General features: G+C 39.2%; 1 protein-coding gene across 2 annotated transcripts in view; it reads right to left on the bottom strand.

Moving 5' to 3' along the window:
• Positions 1–26,995, bottom strand: part of MID1 (midline 1) — a 262,583-nt gene that overhangs the window by 162,285 nt on the left and 73,303 nt on the right. The window contains exon 1 of one of the 2 annotated variants that reach the window (XM_060769943.2): positions 22,685–23,077. The exons of the other annotated variant lie outside the window; for it this stretch is intronic. The gene's annotated coding sequence lies outside the window, so the exon portion shown is untranslated. Of the gene's footprint in view, positions 1–22,684; positions 23,078–26,995 lie in introns of those variants that run through there. 2 annotated transcript variants of the gene reach the window in all.

Below are 26,995 nucleotides of genomic sequence, written 5' to 3'. Positions count from 1 at the left end.
CACAAACTAAAATGTGAAATCACATCTGCTGTAATAAATCAGTAGAATTCTGGCAGAGTAATATATAGAAACCTGATTTTGTAAAAACAGTTTCTTGATAGAACTACAAGACAGAATGACCAACATAAACATTTTTCCATATTTTTTAGCTAGAAAGTGTCAGCTGCAGATTGATCATATCTCCATATACTACTATCATTAAAGAGGTGAAGAGGTGTCTTCTTGAATATATGACATATTAATGTTCTGCTTTGGAATTCTGTGTGATAATTGTGCTAACAGGCTTCTGCAAGGGCATCACAGAATGTCTATGCATTACACTGCTGGAGAAATTATACTGTTTAGCCAGTATTGCACCACCTGACCATCCATTGGGAAGTAGCAGTCAATAACAAAAGGACCAAGGCATTGATATCTCTGGCACATTCACTGTTTGGATATCAGCCAGCAAGCCAACGCCTTAAATCAAGAAAAAGCTTTCTAAGATCTATAGAGATACTCACAGAAACATCTCAGAAAGCAAGAGTCCAAAAGTGGCAGGCTAAAACTCAGAACCTCGATCAGTGGCTGATACCAGATGAGAAACTGCCCCCTGAGCATACAGAAGACTGGGTGACTTGGAATGCGCTAAACAGACTGTGCTCCAGGACCACAAGATGCAGAGCCAATCTTAAGAAATGAGGCTACAAAATGGAGTCCATGACATGTGAGTGTAGAGGAGAGAAAACCACACACCACCTACTACAATGGAGAACCTTCTTACAGCGACACCAGCTGCACTTGAAGTAGCCAGCTTTTGGTCAAAGAAAATGTAGTATAACGCCAAGTTGTTTTTTTACATACATTATAACTGTATTCTCAATTTGCTTATGACACAATAAATAGAGGAATAGAGATATCTGCAATGGATACGCAAAAGGAATAGAGATATCTGCAATGGATACGCAAAAGAGAAATTGCCTATGGCATATATTTGCTGGAGTGTTCTCAAAATATATTGACTGGAGTACATGAGGAACAATTCACCTAACTTAAATTGAATAAGAAATAGGCTTTCTGCATTTATAGACCTAATACTAAACAATTGGAAGTTCAATAATATTTGTAGGGGAACATAATTCTCCATTCTCTCCTACAATATTGAAAACTATGCTGATGACACTACTTTACAGCGAATAGTTGTCTTTTAAATACCATCAATCAAAAAGTGTCCTGCTAACCAGTCAAAGTTTAGAGATTTTTTAAAGGGAGGGGTAGGTAGTTTTTGAGTTGCCTTCCAACAATTAGCACATAGATAACAGATTAAGCAGATGCATAAGTCACTTTGTCTATTTATTTATTTATTTATTTATTTATTTATTTATTTATTTATTTATATATATATATTTTTTATTTATTAAATTTATATCCAATCTTTCTCCCCATATGGAACCCAAGGTGGCTTACAGGGTAGGATAAAACACAATATGACTAACATAATATTTCAAACAAAAGTTTTTAAACTTTAGAAATAGTAAAATTAATTTAAAACATCTAAAAATATATTTAGATTTGCAATATTGAATGTTTTGCAAGGGAATCAACTGTATCATGCTAGTCTTCCCTATTATGTTGTGATGTATTGTATTTCTATTTAGAATAGCAAACTACTTCACTTAGATTTTACCTGGATACATTTAATGAATATGCTAAGCTACCCTAGGAGCTGCCAACATGAACTATGGCACTTAATTTTCTTTGGCAAATCACTCTGTAAGAACACAAGGAGATCCCTGCTGAATCAGACCAAAGAAATATGTGCAGATCAATCCTGTGTGTGCTTATCAGATGTACATCCTGGTGGGTTCAATGTGGTTTATTTCCTAATAGGCATATTCAAAATTGTAGTCTAAGTGCTCTCTTTTAATGTTTTACAGATCAACAATACACATATCCAAGCATAAGCAAATCTCTGTGTGTTTAATGGGGTTTATCAGAAAATTAACACAGTCTAGGATTAAAGCCTTAGTTGATATTCTGGACCAATTTTGCTTTCTGATGTATATACTGTTTTTGCTAAAACCACTGGGACTTCCACAAATATATTCAGAAAAAGAATGTATTCCTTGATGCTTTAGAACTAAAGAGGGAATGTAAACTGTGCAAAAGCCCCAGTAGAATTCCAGTGACATACTTCAGAAACCCCATATTGCTTTATATTGAAAACTACCACTGTGTAGCCTTTAGGGCATGGGAAAGGTCCTTGACTATAAAGAAAAAATGTCCTGCATCCTTATAAATGGCATTTTCTAAGACCGATAAAACATTGGTGCTCTTCCCCAAAAATAATTCCTCACCTGTTTCACATAAACACTGTCTAAAGGGCGCTGTCTAAAGAGAGTATTCAAATAAATGTTCGGGGGGGGGGGGCACTATTCTCCTAGTTCACTACCCTCTTCCTCAAGTGGAAGAAAATTTGCCTTGTGGGCATGAGCAGAATAGTAGATGATAGAGGCAGAATACTGTTCTGCTAGGGACCCTTGAGACTACAATTCAGCTTCCATATTTTTAACAGAATATTACCTTGACAATACCATTACATTGAAACAATTGGGGTATTCTAAGCAAATCAAAGAAAATGGTAGCCACTTGAATTTGCAGCCAGAGAGCTCTTGGGTCACACCAAACTACATACCAAAATTCCACAATTAAAGTTGAATAATAGCACTATAATAACATAGAGTGATAGGAAAGCAAGATAAATTATTAATTGCAGTTGATTTTGGATAAAGGGAGAACTGAGATTTTTCATCTGGAGTTAACTAAAATATAAGTATCCTTGCAATGCTTTTGATATTCCTCAGGGAATCCAATACAAAGTAGGTGATTATGCTGTCTGATTTATTCATTTCTTATCTCCCCCCCCCCTTTTAATAAGCCTGATTGCCTCCAGTAGATACTTTTTGTAGAACGAATTCATTACAAAGAAGGCATAGTGTTGGGGTTCAGCCTGAGTTTGAACCTGATTCTCTGTTTGTACCTCCAGATGCTAATGAAAATATATTTACTGATGCTAATGAAAATGTACTTCCTGATGCTAATGAAAATGTACTTCTTGATGTCAATGCTCCTGAAATTAGTGAGGAAGAAACTTCTGTAGATTTGGAAAATGAAAGTACCAGTGTTCATGAGAATGTTTCAGAGGGAAGCGATGACCTTTCACTCCCTTCTGCACCTGGGAACCTTAATGAGAACAGAAGGGGGCAGATCTGGCAAGACAGGAGTAAATCACTCAGCTTGCGAAGGTCTTCCAGATTAAAAGAAATACAAACAATGGCTTCAAAGCAGGGAGGCGTATCACGAAACCAATTCTTCGGCTTTAAGTGCCTTCCGTCGGGCTGACTTTCTCAGTTCAGGCATCGTTTTAGATTGATGAAGACCTTGGCAGTTCTCCCGGTTTCCCTGGCCATCGTCTTGAAAGATTTCTAGGACACCAAGTACGGTTAGTGGATTGCTAACAGGTTCCAGTATTTTACAGTGTGGCTTTGGGTTTTGATCTTGTTCATGGACGTTCATGTTTGCTGATTTTGCTGTGGCTTTTGACTTTGCATTTTTCCTTTATTTTTGTAACCATTTTTCTTCAATAAAAAAGGATTGTTTTTTTCACAGTCAAATGTGGTGGATAGTTATCTTAGGGCCTCGTTTCCTGCTCTGGTTTGCAACACATAGTTATTAAATATTTTATGTTTGTATGTATGGTTTCTCTTCCAGTGGTTCCCAGTCTGTGGTCCGTGGACCACCGGTGGTCTACAAGAACTAAAATATGGTCAGTGGCTTCACCATTGTGAAACCATCTTATAGTGCTAAGGCTTATTAAATATGGTTTTCTGTGGGTGAGCACATGGTGACTACTGGATGGCATATATTCTGTATCGGACACTACAGCTGATGTGGTCTATCCAATGCAATTTCTGAATCAGTACCCCAAATAACCAAACTGAATCTAAAGTTGACCAAAAACTGATTCGTAACCCTTTTGGTACTAAAGTTGAAGAGTGGTCCCTGGTCAAAGTGGTCCCTGGTCAAAAAAAGTTGGGAACCACTGTTCTAACCCAAAGGTAAATTATATAATAGGATAATGCTGCAGATTTCTCATCATTTGGGAATGGAAAACATGTCATCAATATCTGTATAGTATAGTATCTGCATTTATGTTGCTCTTGACTTAAACATATTGCAATAACAAATAATTTAATATCAAGCAAAGCACTTTGACATTCAACCCAGGAGTTTAACACCAGATTATCTAAAGCACATTTTGTTACTTAAGCTTTTACATGCTTTTGCAGGTGTGAATGGGTTTGATGATGGCAGATAAGAATGTGGGAAAAATAACCTCCAAACAAACCTTTTCATTCCAAATGTCACCTGTTCACACCTGTGTAAATAATTAATTGGTTTTTTTGTGTTAACAAATTCAGCAGGGTTTTTTCCCCCCAAAAAATTAGACCCCCCCCCCCCCGAGCCTGCTACTTTTAGAAAGAGAAATATTGAAAATTCCACACAGCCAGCCTTTAAGTAATTTATAGCTTTGCAGGGTTTCCATGCAAAAAAAAAAAAACCAGGACGTTATTTATCACCACAGGCAATTTCTAGCTGTAAGTAGTACAGCAGGCAATCTTGTAGGAATGAAGAAAAACACTAATGAAGTAAAAAAACAACAGAAGCAACATCTGGGAGTCAGAGACTTGACAAACAGACATATCAAAATGAAAATGAGGAGCACAGTTATAAGCACGTCTCAATGAATTAAATGCCTTAATCATCAAGGAAACCAGTATTCAGAAAAGGTTATTGTACAGCATTATTGTTTAATGGTTTATTAAGTATTATTTATTCCCTAATGATCCTTTTGCCTACTTACTCACAAACATCTCAGAGCTTGTTTGTTATTTTTAATAATCAAATTGTAATAAAAAAGCAGTTTCCCTGTGCTGTGACATGTGTGCTTTGTTGGACTTGAAATCCAGAACGCAACTAAAATATAAGTAAAGGAAAGGATGTATAGACACGTCACTATAAGATATGTACTGACAGATGCCTGTCTAGTTCAGCATTCTGTTTGCACAGCAACCAAGCAAATAACATATTTCATTGCATATTAATCACATATTATTTTTTTTAAATGGGGTGCAGCTATTATGTGAGGGGGGAAAGGGGCTCTCCTTGGTTCTGAAACATAAACATTTTAAATTAACCAATGTTAAAGACAACTTAGAACATATACAAAGTGTTCAAAAAGCAAATTTACATAGCTAAATATTTAACTCTTTCGTGTCAAAATACTCTGCACCATTGTCATTGCTGTAATTATCTGATGCGCTGTCTTTAGTACTGCTCATGGTAGATGTTTCTCCCCATCACTCTCCCACAGTGCATCATCTTTGGATCCATCCAGAGCATTAAAATGTCAATTTTTAAAAGCTTTGCACAACAATGTTCTCCATGATAAGGTCCCAACTCTTAATGACCCATTTGCACATCAGTTCTAAGGATGGGTGCTTCACATTTTCCACGGGTGTCAATTGATGATAACGGCTCATCTTCCATGCATTCTACAAACAGTGCAAGTGGTCTTTAAAGGGCTTGTTTAGACTCAAATCAAGGAAAAGCTTTATGAGAACTACCACTCCTCTTGACATTCCTCCAGCAACACCAAGGGTATCCCTCTGGGCAGCTAAACCAGGAAATCCCAACTGAATGCACACCCCCCCCCCCCCCGCGAGGGTCTTCCTCCAGCAGCAAACCAAGAATGGGCAACGTGGAACTCCCTGAACAGATTCAGAAGTAGAGTGGGCAGATCAAAAGACAACCTGACAAAATGACATTACCTAAAAGAATCTCACACCTTGTGTGACTGTGGAGCAGAACAGACAACTCCGCATCTGTATGCTTGTCCACTATGCCCTGCCTCATGTACAGAGGCAGAATTTTTGGAGGCTACACACAATGCCATTGCTGTTGCCTATTTTTGGTCAAAAGATATTTAGTGGCCTGTGCTCCTTCTATTTTTATCAGTTTTATACTAATTTATGCAATGCTTTTGATATGAAATAAATAAGGGCTTGTTCACTGATACACTTAAGTGGCTGCAAAATAGAGGTTTAGCTACCAAAATGACTACCTCTTGTGCCTTATTGTCATTGAGAAGTTGCTTCACTTCCTTAACAATGTGACTTCAGAAACTGTCCCAATCTCGTAGGGTCAGCTGTTATCATGTGGGCTTCTGTTCTACAGAGTTTCAACCCAATCCACCTTGAGTTCCAAGTCCATCAACATTTTGCCTGCATGCAAGAATCCCATGGGGAAACTGTGCTCCTTTATTCTGTCTCATCTGGTGCAATAGTGCTGTAGCAGAGCATATTGAACAACACGGCAGTCTCATCGGAATTGCCAATTTGAGAAAAGGGGATATGGCGTTTCCTTGCACATACGTATGACAAAGTGATGAAAGCTTTCCACCTTCTTGGTATAATCAGGTGGCAGCTTTCGACATAGTGTGGTTCTCCTTTGCACACACAGTTTGTGTCATTGCATGAACCTTATCAACTCAACCACAGCTTGCCTTAAACTGAGTTGAGGGAATATTTCTGAAAGTATGTCGGTTCTGGCTATATTCTGAAAGACGTTACTTTTAGGCATTTGATGTCTTTGCATTCTGCCCTTGGTGGAGGCTTATGATATTATTTGCCAAACTAGCATAAAATTTCTACCATAGCAGTATTTATAGCAGTGGGAGATAAATATGCTTATTATCTGTTGCTGACAAAAGTCCTTACATAGCTCTTTTGTGGAAGGACAGCTGGAGTTGACAAGATACCAGCTGTCATTTCTTATTTGTCACTTGATTCTGATATTTCAGGATTTGAACTTAATAGTAATTTCAATCTAGTTTATAAATGAGGCCTTAATGCCACTCTGTACTAAAGAAATGGACTGATATCCAGAAAAGGTGCTGGTAAAATAAAAACAAGTTAGTCTTAAAGATAATGCACTATCTTGTTTTCTTTCCTTTCTCATCATCCTTTTTATGCTGGAAGAGGCTAGCCCAGTTGCTTTTGAAAAATAGTTATCCCTAGCTTTCTTATGCAGCTGGAACATAATTGTGACTAACTTTGAAGAGATGAAAGGGTAGAGTTCACAGACATTCTTACTCCTAAAACAGTGACTGAACATAAAACAGAAAATGTAATGATGTCTTCAATTATTAAGAACATAGTATATCATCATTTAGAATACTGACCAGTGGTTTTGTATTCTGCTCCAAAAGGATGATATTAAACTGGGCGTATTAACGTAAAATAGAACCAATTTCATTGTAAGGTGACCATGTATTGCCCATAAAAAGAAGTGTAATAGTGGAACTCTTTCAATTTGGTGGCAGGCAGAAGGTTAGGGGAGTCCTACAACAGATAGTTTTACAGTTATTCTTAGCATTGTGAGAATGAACAGAAATTTATTTTACTTATATCCCACTATTTGTCACAAAAATGCACAAAGAACACATAAATACTATATATCATAATTTTAAAACCACAATGAAATAATAGCTGTTACTTTAAAGGAAATAACTTTTGCATTCATTATCAAAAATGTAACAAAATGATTTTATTATGAATACGCATCAATTCATTATATACGCTGGTAACAGCTTAAATTATTCCTCCATATCAGATGCAATCTATTTATAGTAGCTAGATCAGCCTTCTTCATTTTTTTTAAAAAAAGGTAAAGGTTTCCCCTGACATTACGTCTAGTTGTGTCTGACTCTGGGGGGTGGTGCTCATCTCCATTTCTATGCCAAAGGTCATGTGGCCAGCATGACTGATTGGAGTGCCATTACCTTTCTGCAGAAGCGGTACCTATTGATCTACTCACATCTGCATATTTTCCAACTGTTAGGTTGGCAGAAGCTGGGCCTAACAGTAGGAGCTCACCCTGCTCCCCGGAATCGAACCGCCAACCTTTTAGTCAGCAAGTTCAGCAACTCAGCACTTTAACCCGCGGTGCCACTAGGGGGCCCTTACAACCTTTTTACTCTGGAGTAATCATTGAAATAATTTTCAGATCTCATGGAAAGTTTTTTTTTTTAAAAAAAAATCATCAATTCTTTTTTCCCAACACAGGATTCTACAAGTCAAAATACATTCGCATGATCAGTACATTCTAGCTATAATAAACAAATAACAATTATCTTATCTGGGAAGAGAATGAAAAGTGTATCTTTTTTTGGATGGTTCTCATCTTCACAGGAAAGCAGCCCTAATGCAGGTCAAAAGAGTAAAAAGAAGAAAAACTTGAGTTTTTCCTTCTTTTCAGAAAGAAAATCTCCTTGTTTATTTTTTACTTTATACAAGTAAAGATAAAAGTAGTATCACACATGTCTGTCTTAAGGTTGCTAATTAGCATTGGCATGTGCAAGAGTATTTTCTTTCTCTATTGAAAACTAAAAATGACTTTTTGACAATCTCTATAGAAACAGGCATTTACTATGAATACACCATGCCATAGCATTTATGGCCTAAGGCTTGCCGTAAATTAGAAATTACTTGAAGGGGCACAACCATAGGAAAGTTAAGCTTAGCTTACCTTTCTTGAAATTAACCTCTTTTTTCCCTTCCATAAATGTTATGAAGTCAATAAATCACAATAAATTTCTGTTAAACAACTGATTTTAGCCAAAATTGGATTTAATTTTTCTAAAGGTATGTTTGGCAGATTTATTTTAAATAAATTGTAAACTGATTTTAATTGTTGTATTTCTTTAATTCTAAGATGCCATTCGTTGTAAGGCACACAATAACTTCACTAAAACTAACAGAAAATAAGCTTTATTATGACTCTCTCTCTCTCTCTCTGTATGTGTGTGTGTGTGTGTGTAAAAGAACCCATGATTCTAAGATGCATTTCATTTTAGATATGTTTATATAGGAGGAAATGTGTCTTAGAATTGAAGAAATACAAAATTATATTTACAACAATTATTATCAATGCTTAATGGTAAAACATAACCCAAAGCTATACTTTCAAAAAGCCTAAAATACTATTCCTTCTTTAGAATGAAAAATTATCTCTAATTTTTTAGAACACAAGTAGAATTTGTTTGCTTCCATAAGCATAAGACAAGTTTGGGGGACATAATTTGGGAAGGAGAGGTTGATGTCTTTACTTTATTGCCCTCCTCTCCATGCAATGCAATGCACATCGATTAGGAATGCCTTTCCTATTTCACATATAAACTGAGGATTCTCTCAACCAAACGGACAGAGTCCCACTGTACACTCCCATGCTTGGGTGAAAGATCCCTAACACGGCTGCTTGGTCAACACCCTCCATTACCTGAGTTAAACCTTAGTTGAGAAACTCTGAACTAGATCACACAAACTATTTATTTATTTTATTTATTTACTTTATTTCTATACCGCTTTTCTCAGTCCTTAGGCGACTCAAAGCAGTTTACACAACAATGCAAATTATCACAAAACAGTATAATGCAATTAAAACAGATTATAACATCAACAATTAACAACAGTATAACAATCATAACGCCTCAACAATAAAATCAGAATCCACTCTCATTATCCATTGTTCTGTATTCCTATGTTCAATTTCACTGTTTAGTCAAATGCTTGTTCGAATAGCCAGGTCTTCACCTTCCTCTGAAACGCCAACAGCGAGGGAGCCGATCTGATGTCTGCAGGTAGGGCATTCCACAGCCGAGGGGCCACCACTGAGAAGGCCCTGTCTCTCGTCTCCGACAGGCACGCCTGTGACGCAGGCGGGACCGAGAGCAGGGCCTCCCCAGACGATCTTAGTGTCCTGGTCGGTTCATAGGAGGAGATGAGAGGTAAGTAGGGCCAGAACCATTTAGGGCTTTATAGGTTAACGCCAGCACTTTGAATTGTGCTCAGTAGCAAATTGACAGCCAGTGGAGCTGGCGCAACAGAGGAGTTGTATGCTCTCTGAGTGCTGCTCCTGTTAGCAACCTGGCTGCCGAGTGCTGGACCATTTGAAGCTTCCGAGCATTCTTCAAAGGCAACCCCACGTAGAGAGCGTTGCAGTAGTCTAAGCGGGGTGTAACCAGAGCGTGGACCACCGTGGCCAAGTCAGACTTCCCAAGGTACGGGCGCAGCTGGCGCACAATTTTTAATTGTGCAAAAGCTCCCCTGACCACCGCCAAGATCTGGGGTTCCAGGCTCAGCGATGAGTCCAGAATCACTCCCAAGCTGTGAACCTGCGTCTTCAGGGGGAGTGTAACCCCATCCAACACAGGCTGTAACCCTATGCCCTGTTCAGCCTTACGACTGACCAGGAGTACCTCTGTCTTGTCTGGATTCAATTTCAATTTGTTCACCCTCATCCAGACCGTTACAGCGGCCAAGCACCGGTTCAGGACCTGAACAGCCTCCTTAGTAGCAGGTGGGAAGGAGTGACAGAGTTGGACATCATCCGCGTACAGATGACATCGTACCCCGAAACTCTGGATGATCTCCCAGCAGTATTGATCCCTGTGGTACCCCACAAGACAATGGTTGTGGGGCAGAACAGGTGTCCCCTGGGATCGACCCTCTAGGAAGGACCGGAGCCACTGCAGGACAGGACCTCCAAGGCCCATTCCCGCGAGGCGTCCCAGAAGGATACCATGGTCGACGGTATCGAAGGCCGCTGAGAGGTCCAGCAGAACTAACAGGGACACACTCCCTGTCTAGCTCCTGGCGTAGATCATCCACTAAGGCAACCAAGACTGTTTCAGTTCCATGTCCCGGCCTAAAGCCAGACTGTGCATGCAGAGCAGTCTGTTTTCAGGTTTACCAAGGTTTGTTGCTATAATCATTGTGATCATCTTTGTGGACCTTTGTTATGATTTAGCAAAGCAGTTCTTATCTTTCTAACCCAGGAAGATTGCTGCTCATATGACTTTCCATCTCTGCAGCTGCAGTCATCAAAAGTAGCATTCATCAGGTGTATTATTTAAAGGTTAAGGGAAAATATTTTAAATCCCCTCAAACCACAAAGCATTTGTGGCTCACCAAAGGATGATCATAAATATGTACAGGTGGAAAACAGATGAGAGGTTTCCTTTCTATTACTGACTGTCACATGCATGAGCTACTCCATTTTTATATGTTAGTCTCCCTGTTTACTCCTCTCTTTAGACAATTTGGACTCTTGTATGCTATTTGGATTATTTTTTTAATTGAATACTATTCATTTTCTTTGCTGCTTAACCATTGTCTTAGGCATTGTTATAACGCAGCAGAATTAGACCATATTGGGCTGTAGTATAAGAACAGTTGGGAAAGAAATCAGATAAAATAGATGTACCTGGACTATTTTTAGGTATTCAATAACTGTTGTTGATATATCTGTCAATTCACCATACAAAATATTATATTTTAATAATCTAATAATAGTTCTTGCTTGTAGCATACTCTTCTACAAAGAGTTTCAAGCTGAGTTTTTAATTATCTGGTATAGCAGCAGGCATGTAGAGCTAAGCACTACAATTTCAAAATCTGTTTAGAGCACCCTCATATTATATTGCTTATTTGGCTGCCATGACATGAGCAGAAACCATATTTTTTATTTGTTTACTCTCCCTTTCTTCTAATTGGGTGCCCAAAGTGTCTCAGAATGTGATGAAAAAGTAAATATCACTATAATGCAGTTACTGAGATCATGTAACACATTAAATCAATTGTTGCATAGTGATTCAAGATTTAAATCAATCAAACTGAATGAATGACTCCATTGCATTGGTAACAATAAGATTTACTTATTTATCTGTAATAAGATTTGATAACAATATGATTTATACATTGTACTGCATTCAACGAAATGGGTTTATATCCACAAAATCTCATGCAAAAATAAAAACAAGTTAATTTTATACTTGATGTTCTCTCTTTGTATGCTGCAAGCAATTAGCATGGCCTCTCCTTTGAAAATAATACGTTTTAGGCTAATTATAATAATGCAAATAAACAAATTACCATATTTAAAAGGCACCTGAATTTAAAATAAAGTTTCATGTCAAGAGATGACTGTTTTTATGCACAATTCATTTAAGATTTGCTTGCTTTTAAGCAGCACTCTTCATTTTGCCAAGAACTAGACCAGTGAATCTCCTCTTAACCGAGAGACTGAATTCTTCTTGCAACTGACCCTAAGCTCCGAACAATTTCAATGGGCAGTTCCAAAAGGAATGCACTACTGCAATTCAATAACTATGTAACACTACCAAAGAATCCTGTAGACCAATGGAAATGGCATTGAAAAGGAATTATGCAGATTATCAGGATGTTGTTTTTTTTTTCCAGAAAAGACCAGAGTCATCACAAAACCATCCCTCTAAAGCAGGGGTCCTCAAACTTTTTAATCAGTGGGTCAGGTCACAGTCCCTCAAACTGTTGGAGAATTGACTTTTAATTTGAAAAAAACATGAATGAATCCCTATGCACACTGCACATACCTTATTTGTAGTGCAAAAAGCACTTAAAACAATACAATAATTAAAATGAAGAACAAATTTATCAAATATAAACTTATTAGTATTTCAATGGGAAGTGTGGGTCTGCTTTTGGCTGATGAGATAGAATTGTTGTTATTGTTGTTGCTGTGTGCTTTGAAGTCATTTCAGACTAAGCAAGGGCCGGATAAATAACCTTGGAGGGCAGTATCCAGCCCTCGGGCCTTAGTTTGAGGACCCCTGTTCTAAGGATTGTCTATATCAGCCCTAAAACCCGAAGTGGAACAGAAGTCTTCCTGGATGTTCAAGCAACCTCCAGGGACCTCTGGTCCCTAACACAGAGTAAATTGGGCTGCACTGATTTGGTCCCAGATTAAGCAATGTTGGGGAACACTCTAGTTTTGCCAAAACTCAAGAGCAGCCATGCACTTTGGGCAGTGTGTAAACGGCAGATCAACTTCAGTGTTGACCAGTCTGCTGCTGACTATACAAGCTTTAGCCTGAAGAAGAGAAGGCTGAGAGGAGATATGATAGCCATGTATAAATATGTGAGAGGAAGCCACAGGGAGGAGGGAGCAAGCTTGTTTTCTGCTTCCCTGGAGACTAGGACGTGGAACAATGGCTTCAAACTACAAGAGAGGAGATTCCATCTGAACATGAGGAAGAACTTCCTGACTGTGAGAGCCGTTCAGCAGTGGAACTCTCTGCCCCGGAGTGCGGTGGAGGCGCCTTCTTTGGAAGCTTTTAAACAGAGGCTGGATGGTCTTCTGTCAGGGGTGATTTGAATGCAATATTCCTGCCTCTTGGCAGGGAGTTTGACTGGATGGCCCAAGAGGTCTCTTCCAACTCTTTGATTCTATGATTCTAAGCTGGCACTACCACCCCCTACTCTTGCACGTGGCAGTGCAAGGAAATAGGATGGACCAGGACTGTGTCACCCCTACAAACATGGAAGACAAAAGAGCTCTGAAGAACTCCTGACCCCCACTGAGCACCTTTGTTGATGCCAGGAAAGGTGTCTGTTACCATCCAGGAACTCTCCAGAGTTCTGCAGTCATCTTCTGTGGTACTGGGACCCATTCCACACAGCTGAATAAAATCCCACATTATCTGCTTTGAACCAGGATATGTGACAGTGTGGAGTCAGATAACCCAGTTCAAAGCAAATATTGTGGGTTATTCTGCTTTGATATTTTGATTTATATGGCTGTGTGGAAGGGCCCTGGGTCCAACACTAAAGGTAAGAATGACAGTCCAGTTGTGCTGAATCAGTTGGGAGCAGCATGTCTGAACACCTCTGTGGCCTTCAAAGACTGGCTCTGGATTTTGTGGTAGGTGTAGATGAGCCGTAGTGCCTCTTCTACACTGCCATAAATTCTAGATAATCAACACAGATAATTCAGATTATCTGTTTTGAACTGGATTATATGAGTCTACACTGCCATATAATCCAGTTCAAAGCAGATAATTTGGATTTTATATAGTGGTATAGAAGGGGCCTAAGTCTCATTCCAGAAAGGCAGCCCAAAGGATCACTGACACTGACAGTTACCTGTAATGCATAATCAGTCTCATCCAAGAATCTCTGGAGCTGATAAATTCTATGAAATGAAAATTCTGTGAAATGTGAGTATTCAGCAACAATTCTGACCATTCACAGCTGGAAGAGTGGCACATGTCAAATTCCTTGCCTCAAAAATCACAATGCCAGTGTTAGTGTTGCTGACAACTGCTTTTTTGTTTAAATAAGAGTATTTGTCAGTTCTCTATCCCTTGTCACAAAGTGGTCCCATCCCCACTATATATAAGATACCTTCTAACAAAACTAAGCCATTGTGCTTACTTTATTCATGCTTGAACATTATTTTGAGCGCTCACCAGTATATAACGGGTGGCATCGAAATTTCCGCTGAATATACCACTAGTTCCATCTTTTAGGCAGCTCTAGCTTTTCTCATGACCTGAGTTTCTCAGTTTCAACAGCAATTAGTGGGGGAAACAGCTCCAGCCTTTGGGGAGCATGCATTTGTGCTGAAAAAGCAAACATTCTCAGGCCTGCAAAGATAGCCACCACTGCTTCACACTGAGATTGGGGCTAATTAAGATGTTGATGGAGTCTGTGCTAATCATGGCTCCACCGCAGTCTGTTGGATTAGCATGTAAATTGGTTGACCATGTTTTGAAATTGCCTCACCATCTGAGGTCTAATTATGGGGTAGACATAACAAACAATGGTTGAATTTACAGAATAAGAAGCGTCCATGTGGAAATAGATGTATTTTATTTTTTTAAAAGAACAAGATAGGCTTTCAAGGAAGTTGTTATATAAAAAGAGGGTAAATTTCTACACTTTACACACACATTTCTAAGTAGTTTAGCTCATATGTGATTCTCTAGAATCATATCCAGGGAAAAGAAATCATATTACTATCAATTTGTTATATTTCACACTAACTTGGGATATTTGAACATTTCCATTTTCAAACTACTGTTTTTCCTCGAGTCTAATGCACCATTGAATATAATGCTCACCTCAATTATCAAAAACCCTGAAACCAAAAACAAAAACAAACAAACAAAAAAAGGATTTGCTGCCTAATGTATTGTATAGTGGCAAAAATACACTCTTTGCAATTTGGCCATTACAGTTGCTGCCTACTTAGAATTCTTTCTTTAAAAACAAAAATGTTAGAGCATTAAAGCTTCCAGAAATGGAAAAGAAGATCTTACGATGCGCTTAAATTGTCTTGTTTCAATACTGTGGAAGAGCCCCTGGTGACGCAATGGGTTAAACCCTTATGCCGACAGGACTGAAGATGGACAGGTCAGAGGTTCGAATCCAGGGAGAGCACAGATGAGCTCCCTCTGTCAGCTCCAACTCCCCATGTGGGAACTTGAGAGAATCCTCTCACAAGGATGATAAAACATCAAAACATCCAGGCATCTCCTGGGCAACATCCTTGCAGACAGCCAATTCTCTCACACCAGTTGCTACTGACAGGAAAAATGCTATGGAATTGTGGGGGTAATAGTTTGACAAGGTCTTGAGCCTTCTCAACTAAAGAATGCCTATGTCTCACCAAACTACAAATCCCAGGATCCTATAGCATTGAGCCATGACCATTATGTAGAGATGGCATCCCTCAAACAGGAGATCCAGGAGCTTCTGAAGCAGCCTCCCCTTTTGCTTTGGCTCAGGACTAAGAAGACCATATGATGCTAATCTAATGTGCACCCTAATTTTGGTGAAGTTATTTAAGCCAAAAAAAAAAAAAAAAAAAAAGAGGTGAGCATTAGATTTGAGTAAACAGGGTACATCTGCTAGAGGGTGGTTTTGAAAGACCTCTGAATTCCAGGGGTTTGTGGATCAAGAAAGTAAGATTTCCTTTGCATTACATAAGCACACACTTAGATTTCACCTTAGTTGCTATGGCTCCATTCTTTGTAATCATGACATCTATATTTGGTGAGGTATGTACAATTTTCTGCTAGAGAACTGTAATCCACATCCAAATTACAAATCCCAGTATTCCATAGGATACTGGCATGACAGTCAAAGGTGTCAAAGTAATATAACTATGGAGTGTGAAAGAATAACTCTGTTTTATGAGACTTACTCTATAATCGCTGTTTAATGTGACTCAAGATTTTTTTATTTCCAAATCGGGAGAAGATAAATTGCCTTCTAAATAGGATATGATATCAGAGAATACAATAGGCATTAACTCTGATCTCACTTAATCCATTGTAAAGCACAAATTATTCCACTTGCGGAGGTCAAGGCAATATCAAGTAGATCTCTAAGAATGTCTGTATACCAGTGACAGAAATAAAGGGGTTTTTTTTCCATTGGCAGCCTCAGCTGCTACAGTTTTACATGCATTATGTGGGCTTTCCTGTATTTGGCTACTGATACCTCACGAATTTCTTTTTCTTTTTTTAAGAAATAGTCTTTCACAAATAGCAGGAGAAAAATATTAAAATTCAGTTGCAGCTGCAAAGAAATGGTAAAGTAAAAAGGGTAGAATATTCTTTTAGCAAAGAGCTCTAAATGACTTTTCCCCCTTCTGCTTCAAAATTGTAAGAGGCGGAAAGTGTCCTGCAGTGCAAGAATTGTTCTCTCTCTCTTTGTTTTAACCAGACTGAAAAGGGGGATGTTTTATATGTTCCACAGTGGCATTGCTTGCATATCTGTGGGAATTTGGGTGCGAAGAATCACAGCAGGTTTCTGGGATATCGCTTGCAGAGTAGAGAGCATGTTTTTACTTGTCAGATGAAGGCATCATAGAGGAAAATTATAGATCTTACAATTCTGTGAGATAACAAACTTGCAAAAACAATTCCACAGAGTACTATATTTTGCCTCCTGCATTTCATCATCAATTTCAACCTATCAAAGTATAAAGTATAGTTCCAACCACATTTTATTCTGAATTCCAGGATGCCATAGAAAGCATGATTGCGCACCAGTAGCCAATGCTTAAAAGTTAATATGGGCCAAGACTCTGCACCCAAGAGACATGATGTAATGATTATAATCATGGAGTTGTGCCTTGTTCCACTTCATTATAGAATTGTCATTTTGCACAACCAAATATGTAGTGTACATTGCACAACCAATTGCTGGTATACAATAAATGTAGAATTATGTGCAACATGCTAGCACCATGATGTGAAATGTCATCACATGTGTAATATGCTTTTTCAACCCTCAATTGTATATTATGAATGTTATACATTGACCTCAAAATATAAGCACGTGCACAAAGGAACCTAGACTCACATAGGATAGCAATAGGATAACAACTATCATTTATACTTACTTTGCTCATATTCAGTTAAAATGGTTTGTAAACTTGTTGAACCTTAAATCCCAAACTGAGATTAAATCTTATATTGCTGAGAGAGCATACAATCCAGTGTAAATTAGCTCTTTCAATCACAAATCTTTTTGATCACAAAGAGAAAAAATAATACTTCCAAAGAAGCAGGACAAAAGGGGGAAGGAGACCGACTATTTTAAATATCTTATATTTGACAGTGATCAAAGAAACAAGAAGGAAAAGACTGGGAAACGAAGAAAGAGAATAAGTTTTCTTTCATTAAAGAAGAAAGAACATTTCTTTTCCTGCAAATAACTGTTTGGTAGCTATCTACCTAGATATGCAATTAAGCCTGCAGTCCTATATCTACTTACTCAAGCCCTATCAAACCCAATGGGACTCTCCTATGGAAGGGATTGTGCTGCCAAGGATGGTATGTCATTTGAACTGTACAATATTATGTTTTATTCCAACATGGTTCTAGAAATATTCTTCAGTTTTGCCTTATCAAAAGATAGCTATGAGAAAGAAGAATGTGCTTATGTCTTATGATAGTATTAGCATGTCTAGGCAAAGTGCAGTTCTCTAGATGTAGTGAAACATCCATCAGTGCCAATCAGCATAGGCCATGGTGAGAACACTGGGAGTTGAAGATCTATGTATCTGAAAGGCCACATCTTCCCCCATTCAATACATGGTAAAGTTTAGATGTTACTGACAACTAGTATGCAATTATATCACCAAAACTCCAGGAATGTCTTCTTCCCCAACATGTTTGCTATTGCCAGATTATCAGTTATGGGTTTAATCTTGAATGGGACTGGAACACTTAACCCTTTCATACCATGCAATAATGGAAATAGCTTCTCTACATAGCTATTATTAGCATTTCTTCAAGGGGAAGGGGTATTTAAAAGAGTTAGGGTGTAGGTAGCCCTTCTTTCTTGGGCACAATAATCACCAGAAGCTGTTATTTCAAGCACAAGCATTATGACAAGTGTATAAGATAACTCAATTTTGCTCCTCAGCCATATCCTTACTTGAGGTTCACTATGCAGTCTGCTCTTTTATTATGTCCCCTAGTATAAATAAATCTTTAGAAAGAGTTGGACTAGCACCCAGTGTGGTGGAGTAGTTTGAAAGTGAACAGACTCCAGGAGAGCATGGTTCAAATCCCTATTCAGGCATGGAAACCCACTGGGTAACCTTGGTTCCCTACTGAACATATCATGGCAAGAAACCCTGTAACAGGTTTGCCTTAAAGTTCCCATAAATGGGAAATGGCGAGACAACAGGGGCTAAACAGGGAGACTGTGATGGACAGCTGGAGTGCTGAAGTCACTGAAGTCTTGTACAAGAAAACAAGTTTTGGCAAAGCTTGCAGCGATCAAAGGATCTGCTTTGCAAAATCTTCAATTTCTGCTTTTTTGACCAGAAACCAAAAATGTCAACAGCAGCTTGTTATTTTATGAAGTCGCATTCCAATGGGACTCTGGGAATACCTTGGGCTTTACATTAAATATTTTTACATTACATTAAAGCCTCGGTACACTGGGACTTTTTCATTGATCCTGCTCAATGGCCGTTTTGAGGTTCAGAAGACATCAGCCTCATTTTCTCTATGCCTCCATGGAGAAATAAACTCAATTTGATACTAGTAGGCCTTTGGCATGTAACTGTTCCATCACTCTTACTATGTTTTCAATTTGTTTTATGTTACATTTTAATTAATACTTGGTTTTCATGTGTATTTTGTTATAGTAAACATCCCTGAAGGCAACTATTTGGCAGAAAGGTTTAGTATAAATCAAATAAATAAATTCAAATAAAATAAATAGCTAGATACCACCATCAGAAATAAAGACCAGTACAGCTGGTTCACATTTATAACAGGGCACAGAATGCAAACAGTGTTAGTTTTGTTGAACAAATCCCTGTAGATATTGACACATTGGAAAATCAGGAGTAGCAAGCTGTTAATGAATTTTCCTAAATGAGTTTGAAGATCCTAATTTTTTAGAAGCATAAAGTCTGTGTATTTTACATATACACTAACTTATGTAACACAAGTCCTGTTCTGAATGCTGTAGTTAATATTGGGGGTGGGGGATGGGATGGATAGACAGTAAGGAGAGGTCAGGGGCACAAACTTTCACAATGGCATCAATCTTCTCTGCACTGTCTCCTACTTTGTTTCTGGCCAAGGATACAAAGCATATAGTCATTGGATTTTCCCATACTCTGTATAATCTTAACTCATTATCTCAATACACAAAAGTCCCAGATTCTGTCTGATTTTTGAAGGTAAGTAGGATTAGTCTTGGATAGTACTTGGAGAGTGCTAATGAATATTAAGCACTGGAGGCCACCTTACAGAAGAAGGAACTGGAAAAACTTAAGCAGTCATCATCAAAGAAAACATATACTTTTCATGGCATCTCCATAAGTTGTCAAGAAACTTGAAGGCACATACATCGAGACACACAGTTTTTAACTTATACAAAGGTTGATGGCAAATTGCTTACTGATTTCAACACAGGTACTTTTGACTTAATGGTTAAAATGTGCCAACATCACAATATATTGCAGAGTGATCTTCCATTTTTCTCCAGAAATTGGAAGATTTGTCTTGATTTTTTTATTTTTTCAGAAGTGACTTGAGAAACTGCAAGTCACTTCTGATGTGAGAGAATTGGCCATCTGCAGGGACGTTGCCCAGGGGACGCCCTGGATGTGTTACCATCCTGTGGGAGGCTTCTCTCATGTCCCCATATGGGAAGCTGGAGCTGACAGCTCACCCTGTCTCATGGATTCGAACCTCCTATCTTCAGGTCAGCAGTTCAGCCGGCACAAGGGTTTAACCCATTGTGCCACCGTGGCTCCTATTTGTCTTGATGACAACACATTTGACAACAGAGACACAACAAAATATTTCAGTAAAACAGTCTATGCATATTTAAGAATGAAACAACAATATGAAAATATCATCTGATCTGCACAGCTTATTCTCAAACAGGTATGTCTGAGTTTGTGTGTGTGTATGTGAAGGGTTTTGTATATGCATATTCATAAATGTTAACTTTTAAAACTGGAGTGATAAAAAGTAGTACATACGATAAAACTGAAACTTCTTATGAACAAGTTCTGTGGATTCTTTAAATGAATAAATACGTTTTTATTCATAGAAGGGAGGAGTTAGGTTAAAAAAAGGCTTGATGGTAGAGGAATGTACAACTGACCATTTGAGAGAAATGACCTACTACAAACCAACAAAAAATTAAATTCAACTAATCCAATTCACATACTATCCCTCTTGTGTGGTTACCGCGTGCTTTGCATTAGAGAAATGGGTATATAATCACCGAAACCACTAACAGTATTACTGTGTGAGATATACATTACTTCCTAGGCATAAAATCCACCCACATTGTTTAATTCCCTAGCAACCAGTTGTGCTAGTATGTCTCTGGCTGCATGTGTGAAAAAGAAAGGAAAATCATTTTGCATTTGAGCATCATATATGTAGAAGTAATTAAATACAGAAGGATTGTAGCAGGCACACTCACCCAGCCACAGTTTGGCTCTTTTCCTTTCTTTAAGGCTCCATGACAACTCCTTTATGTTGGCTGTCTCTTTCCAAGCAAAATACCCACCACTATTAAGAAGTAATGGCCCACTTCCTAAAGCAGTTTATGCATGATAATGACTCACGGAGGTGTTTTCCCCCAGTGTTCATTATCTGAATGAGATGCAACTCAAGAAAAGTTCTAGGGGAAAATGTGGAGAAAATGAATATAAAAACATTCCATTACTTTCTTGGAAGCCAGGAAAAGAAGGGAAGAAAAGAGGTGTAATAGGAGGGAAAGAGACAATAACACATTTCAGACATGGAAGCTGAATAAAATAGTAATGGTTTAAGCAGGCTAGAGAACTAGCTGTCAAAAAGAGAAAGTGATGGAAAAATAAACAAGCTACATCAAAGAAGGTTTCTGGCTCTCTGTCAGCCATAGCTTTAACTATTGCCAAACATTCCTTATTTTCTTTATCTGTTATCTTTTTTATCACAATAGAAATTTTGTTTGTAAATGACATATTTGCTGTTTTGAGAAGCACAGACAAGTTAAAAAAAAAACTTTCCCCTGAATCTGAATTTATCCGGGCCAGTCACACTACTCTCCATAATATAACAAAACTTATAATATGCTATTATAAATAATATATCAAAACTGATAATGTGACAGAGACAGTGGCTCAGTGGGTCAAATGCTTGTGCTGGCAGTACTGATGACCGACAGGTTGGAGGTTCAAATCTGGGGAGAGCGCAGATGAGCTCTCTTTGTCAGCTCCAGCTCCCCATGCAGGGACATGAGAGAAACCTCCCACAAGGATGTTAAGCATCAAAACATCTGGGCATCCCCTGGGCAACGTCAATTCTCTCACACCAGAAGCGACTTGCAGTTTCTCAAGTTACTCCTGACACGGAATAAAACCTATATTTTTAAAAGGAAATGTGAATGCAAAAGTTATAGATGGTCCACATGACCTATCCTAAAAATGTTAACTCAGGGCCCCCTAATTTTCTAATACATTTTAATAAAGCAAGATTTATATTGCACCTAAAATTCAGAACTCTGGCTCCAAAATGCACCTGTGTTCCTATTGTCATCTATTCCATGCTGTTTTTGTGTCATTCTAGGCCATCCTGCCTCATGCAACTTTTTAAAACGTTTTGCATCCCTCTAACTTTTCTTCTCCCTGCCTTTTTGAAAAGGTATTTCCATGAGACCTCCTCCCCCCCCCCCCCCCTTCCTCCTCCATTCAAAGGTAGCAGTTTGGGTAGCTTTTGTGGTTAAGACAAGCAGCCCCTGTGGCCTTTGTTTGTGTGAAGCATGTGGGGAAAGAAGGAGAAGAAGGGGGGAAAGGGAGGGGGGCTTCTCATATATGTTTCTCACGCACACCGAGGGAGATTTGGAATTGGTCCAGGAAAGTGACAAACTTGATAACATCAGGAAGGAATGTGGCAAAAACAGAGGCTTGTAGCTCCCTGGCCCAAATATGTTTTCAAAACTTTCAAGGCATCTGAGCAGGTCTGCACTCTGTAGGTTCCCCATTCTAACATACCAAGCTCACTTTAGCAAAAGATGTCCCATGACTTGGGCACACACAGTCTCTCTGTTTCAATCCATACCTTTCAACCTGCCTCTGGATCTACCCAAGAGCTGTTCAAGGAAGGGAGGGGAAGCCAAGGCAAGGTGCCTCCAGGACCCAACTTCCAAGAAGTCTCCTCCATACAAAGCAGTCACAATAGCACAGAACAAGGGGGAAAGGAGGGAGGGAGGGGGTTGAACCTTACCAGCTCACTTGCAGTAGGTAGCTGAAAGGGACATCAGCAGCCCCCAGCTGCTGTATGGCATGCAAGGCGTCTCAATGGACTGAAAAGAAGTCTTGAAAGGCTGCTCTTCCAGGCTGTGGGGAGTTTCGTCTCAGCAATCGCTCTTTCTCCTCTCTCTTTCTCTCTCTCTCTCTCTCCCTCGTGCGCTCTCTGCGTCCCTCTCTCTTCTTCTCCTCCTTCTCACAAAGCCATTCTCCTCTTCCCCTAATCCTCTCCCAGGGAAAGGAAAAAGGCAGCTCTAAACCAAACGACTCCAGTGAAGGATTCTCCAGGGGTTTCTTTCACGCGGAGGGGTTGTGCTTGGAGGGGGAAGGAGGGAGGGAAGGAGAGAAGCGACTGGCATTCAAGCGTCGCAAGAGATCCATCCACAGAAAGAGAGAAAGAAAAAGAGAAAGAGAGAGAGAGCAGGCATCCAAATAAAGTCGCCCACGCACCTTTGGGGCACCAGGCTCCAGCTCCCATCCCCATAATGCTTCCTGACAGGGCATAAAACAGCCCCAATTCATCAACTCCTCTCAGCTCCTGTTTCAAAAGGCACACCCAGAAGCTCCTCTAGAGTTCTCCCTTAATGGTCTCCATTCACCCCCCTCCCCTTCCCCAACAAACCCAGGCATTAATTCCCCATTAGTGGCTTCTCAAAGCTGATAATGAGCCTCAGCTCTCTGGATGCAATTGTGCACTCTGTTCCCAGTGGCAGAAACTGGCCAGGAATAACACCCCTTCTCTGTCTGGAACACAAACTTCCCTCTAAAATAATACGCACCAGGCCAAAAGTTTTAATTTGGTGAGGAGGACCTGAGTTGAACCAAAGTGCCTGACTTCCAAGCCCAGTCTTTCATGGCATGCCTGAGTCCTATCAAAATATTCTTCCTATCTGTCAAAACTAGCCATAATAATAATAATAATAATAATAATAATAATTTGAAATACAACAAGGTGAGTCCACAGCAGACACTCTACTGGCTGATGTATTGGATCACACATTGAACACTTCCCAAGTGTCTAAGGTTGCGTGATATATCGGTGAACAATGTGTGCAGATCCCAGTAAGATGGCCTTTTGCAGCTAGCAGATGGTAATCTTGTCAGCACCGATTGTATTTAAGTGCAGGCCAAGGTCTTTAGGCACTGTACCCAGTGTGCCGATCACCACTGGGACCACCCTGACTGGCTTGAGCCAGAGTCTTTGCAGTTTGATCTTTAAATCCTCATATCGTGTCAGCTTTTCCAGTTCTCTTCAATCCTGCTGTCACCTGGGATTGCAACATTGACAATCCATACTTTGTTTTTAACACGATCCTGAAGTCAGGAGTATTGTGCTCCAAAACTCTCCGTCTGAATTCGGAAGTCCCAGAGTAGCTTGATGTGTTCATTCTCTGTAACTTTTTCAGGCTTGTGGTCCCAGTTCTTTTTTGTTCTTTTTTGCAGGCAGATGATATTTATAATAATAATAATAATAATAATAATAATAATAATAATAATTAGAAACACAACAAGATGAGTCCACAGCAGACAAGATCACTCTGCTGGTTGTTGTATTGGATCACATGTCAAACACGTCCCAAGTGTCTAGGACTGTGTGATGTAACGGCGAATAATGCATACAGATCCCAGTAAGATGGCCTTTTGCAGCTGGCAGATGGTAATTTAGTCAGCGCCGATCATGTTTAAGTGCAGGCCAAGGTCTGTTAGGCACTGTACCCAGTGTGCCGATCACCACTGGGGCCATCTTTATTGGCTTCTTCCAGTGTCTTTGCAGTTTGATCTTCAAATCCTCGTATCATGTCAGCTTTTTCAGTTGTTTCTCTTCAATCCTGCTGTCGCCTTTATTATTATTATTATTATTATTATTATTATTATTATTATTGTGTCTAGAACTTTAAGAATTTCAAATCCAAGCCTTTCCTTACTGTCCTGGCAGGAAAAAAAAATAGATCAAAGGTCTTGAGAAGCAGATGGCACCGTTCCATCTCAAAAATGAGGGTGGTTAGCCTTCAAGTAATAATTTATGAGGACACCTCCCCCTTTTGAGTCCTGTGGCTCAGCAGCAGGCCATTTGAGCCTTTCAAGCCAAATAAATAGACTTCAAACCACCCGCTTCAAACACACCAACACTTACTTGTGCTATTTCAACCTGACACAAGCTACTTTGTTCGCCTGTGACCCTGTGCAAAGACGTGAGTTGACGGTTTGATGGATAAGCCTCCCCCGCCTGTCACTGAGTATAGTTTCTGACTTCCTAACTTTTTTCCTCTCAAATCAAAACAAAACAAAACAAAATGCTATTTTAATTATGACAATGAAGCAAGGGGATCCAAGTGGAAGCACTACAATGTCCGAGAGATCAGATTGTATGCTCCACTCGCTTTCTCTCTGGAACAAGTGTGGGAGGAGAGAAGTCAAGAGACGTTACTAGGAGATGAGCTGATGTCACCAACCTCCAAACAAAGCTTAGTTTAGCTGAAAAGAAACATCAGCAAGGCACATTCTACATAACATAATCACAAAAACTTTCTGAATTCTTATGAGCCTTCTTCATCTTAAAAGTTTTACTTTCAAAAAATACACACATGCAATTTAAAATATGCATAGATTCATGAATAAGTTCATTGCATGATTGTTTAATAATATCATGTATATATTCATTGCAAGCTAGTTTCATAACATCATCGACTACATTTTCTACTAAAAGAGACTTTGAATATTTTATATTTCTTAAGAGTATGCCTTCCATGGCCATGTACAACAATGTGCTCTAACTGAAGTGAGTGGGACTGTATCAGAGTAAATGCTTATTGAATTTCATCTTCATAAGCATTCAAGTCCTGGTCCTGTAGATTTTGGCTTGTATTAAAACAGTTATGCTAAAAGAGCCAATATCAGTTAGTAAAGGTAAACATTTCCCCTTGATATTAAGTCCAGTCAAGTTCAGCTCGGGGGGGGGGGGGGTGCTCATCTCCATTTCTAACCCAAGGAGCCAACTGTAGACATCTCCTAAGGCATGTGGCCAGCATGACTACATGGAGAGTTGTTATCTTCCCACCAGAGCAGTGCCTATTGATCTATTCACATTTGCATGTTTTCAAACTGCTAAGTTGGCAGAAGCTGGAGCTAACAACGGGAGCTCACCCTGCTCTGAGGATTCAAACTGCCAATCTTTTGGCCAGCAAGTTCCATAGCTTAGTAATTTATCCTACTGCGGCACCATGCCTCCCCTCCCCTCAAATATCTGGTAAATATCAAAAATTATGTAGATGAAAAGTATTTATACCTGGAAACTCTTTTGCTATTCTACATTCTTACTGTTGCTACCCATATATGTGCTCTGTGTTTACAAGCATCAGTGAGAGGGGAGTGAGGACAACAGAAGAGAAATGGCATGCCTTATGCTTTCTGCGTGTCTTCTGTTCTCAGTTTGGCAAATGCCATACACTGGGTCTAAAAGGAGGGTGAAGTGAATGACCAGCAGCAACAGAAACAGGAGGGGGAGATTCATTTCAACAGTTTTTTTGTCGTGTCAGGAGCAACTTGAGAAACTGCAAGTCGCTTCCAGTGTGAGAGAATTGGTCGTCTGCAAGGACATTGCCCAGGGGATGCCTGGATGATTTGATGTTTTTATCATCCTTGTGGGAGTTGATAGAGGGAGCTCATCCACCTCTCCCCAGATTTGGTCCTGTTGGTCTTCAGTCCTGCCGGCACAGGGTTTAACCCTCTGCGCCACCGGGGGCTCCTATTCAACAGGCGACCTGCTGAGACATTTTAGCTGAAGGATATCCCAAATCTGGAAGCAGTACTGCACAGCCATGAAAACTAATTGGCTACATACTTACTGCTCTATAAAGGGAAGTACCTCACCAACAAAAGGGGGAGATTACATATATTTGCATAAAATTTATACAAACAAATTCCAAAATACAAAATACTTCAAAATACAAAATTGTCCACATGGGTGGCTGAGGTAGTGACACCTTTGCTATCACAAAATTATTAAAATGTCACATATAAAGTAATCTTCAGGATCTGCATATAAGATGTATATGATACATAAATGATGTTTGTGTTTAGACTTGGCTCCCAACTCCAGGACAGCTCATAATGCATTATAAAAATTGGAAGAATTGTTGTAATAAAGAACAGTGTAAACTGAAGAAAGCTGAGAGGAATAAGATGTACATATTTAAAATGTGGTATTTCAGAAGAGTTCTACAGATAACACAGAGCAATAAAAAGACAAATAAATGGGTCTTAGAGTAAATTCTGAACTCCAGCAATG

Source organism: Anolis sagrei, chromosome 3, assembly GCF_037176765.1.
Source record: "Anolis sagrei isolate rAnoSag1 chromosome 3, rAnoSag1.mat, whole genome shotgun sequence".
Classification (NCBI taxonomy): Eukaryota; Metazoa; Chordata; class Lepidosauria; order Squamata; family Dactyloidae; genus Anolis; species Anolis sagrei.
This window is presented reverse-complemented; position numbering and strand designations above follow the sequence as displayed.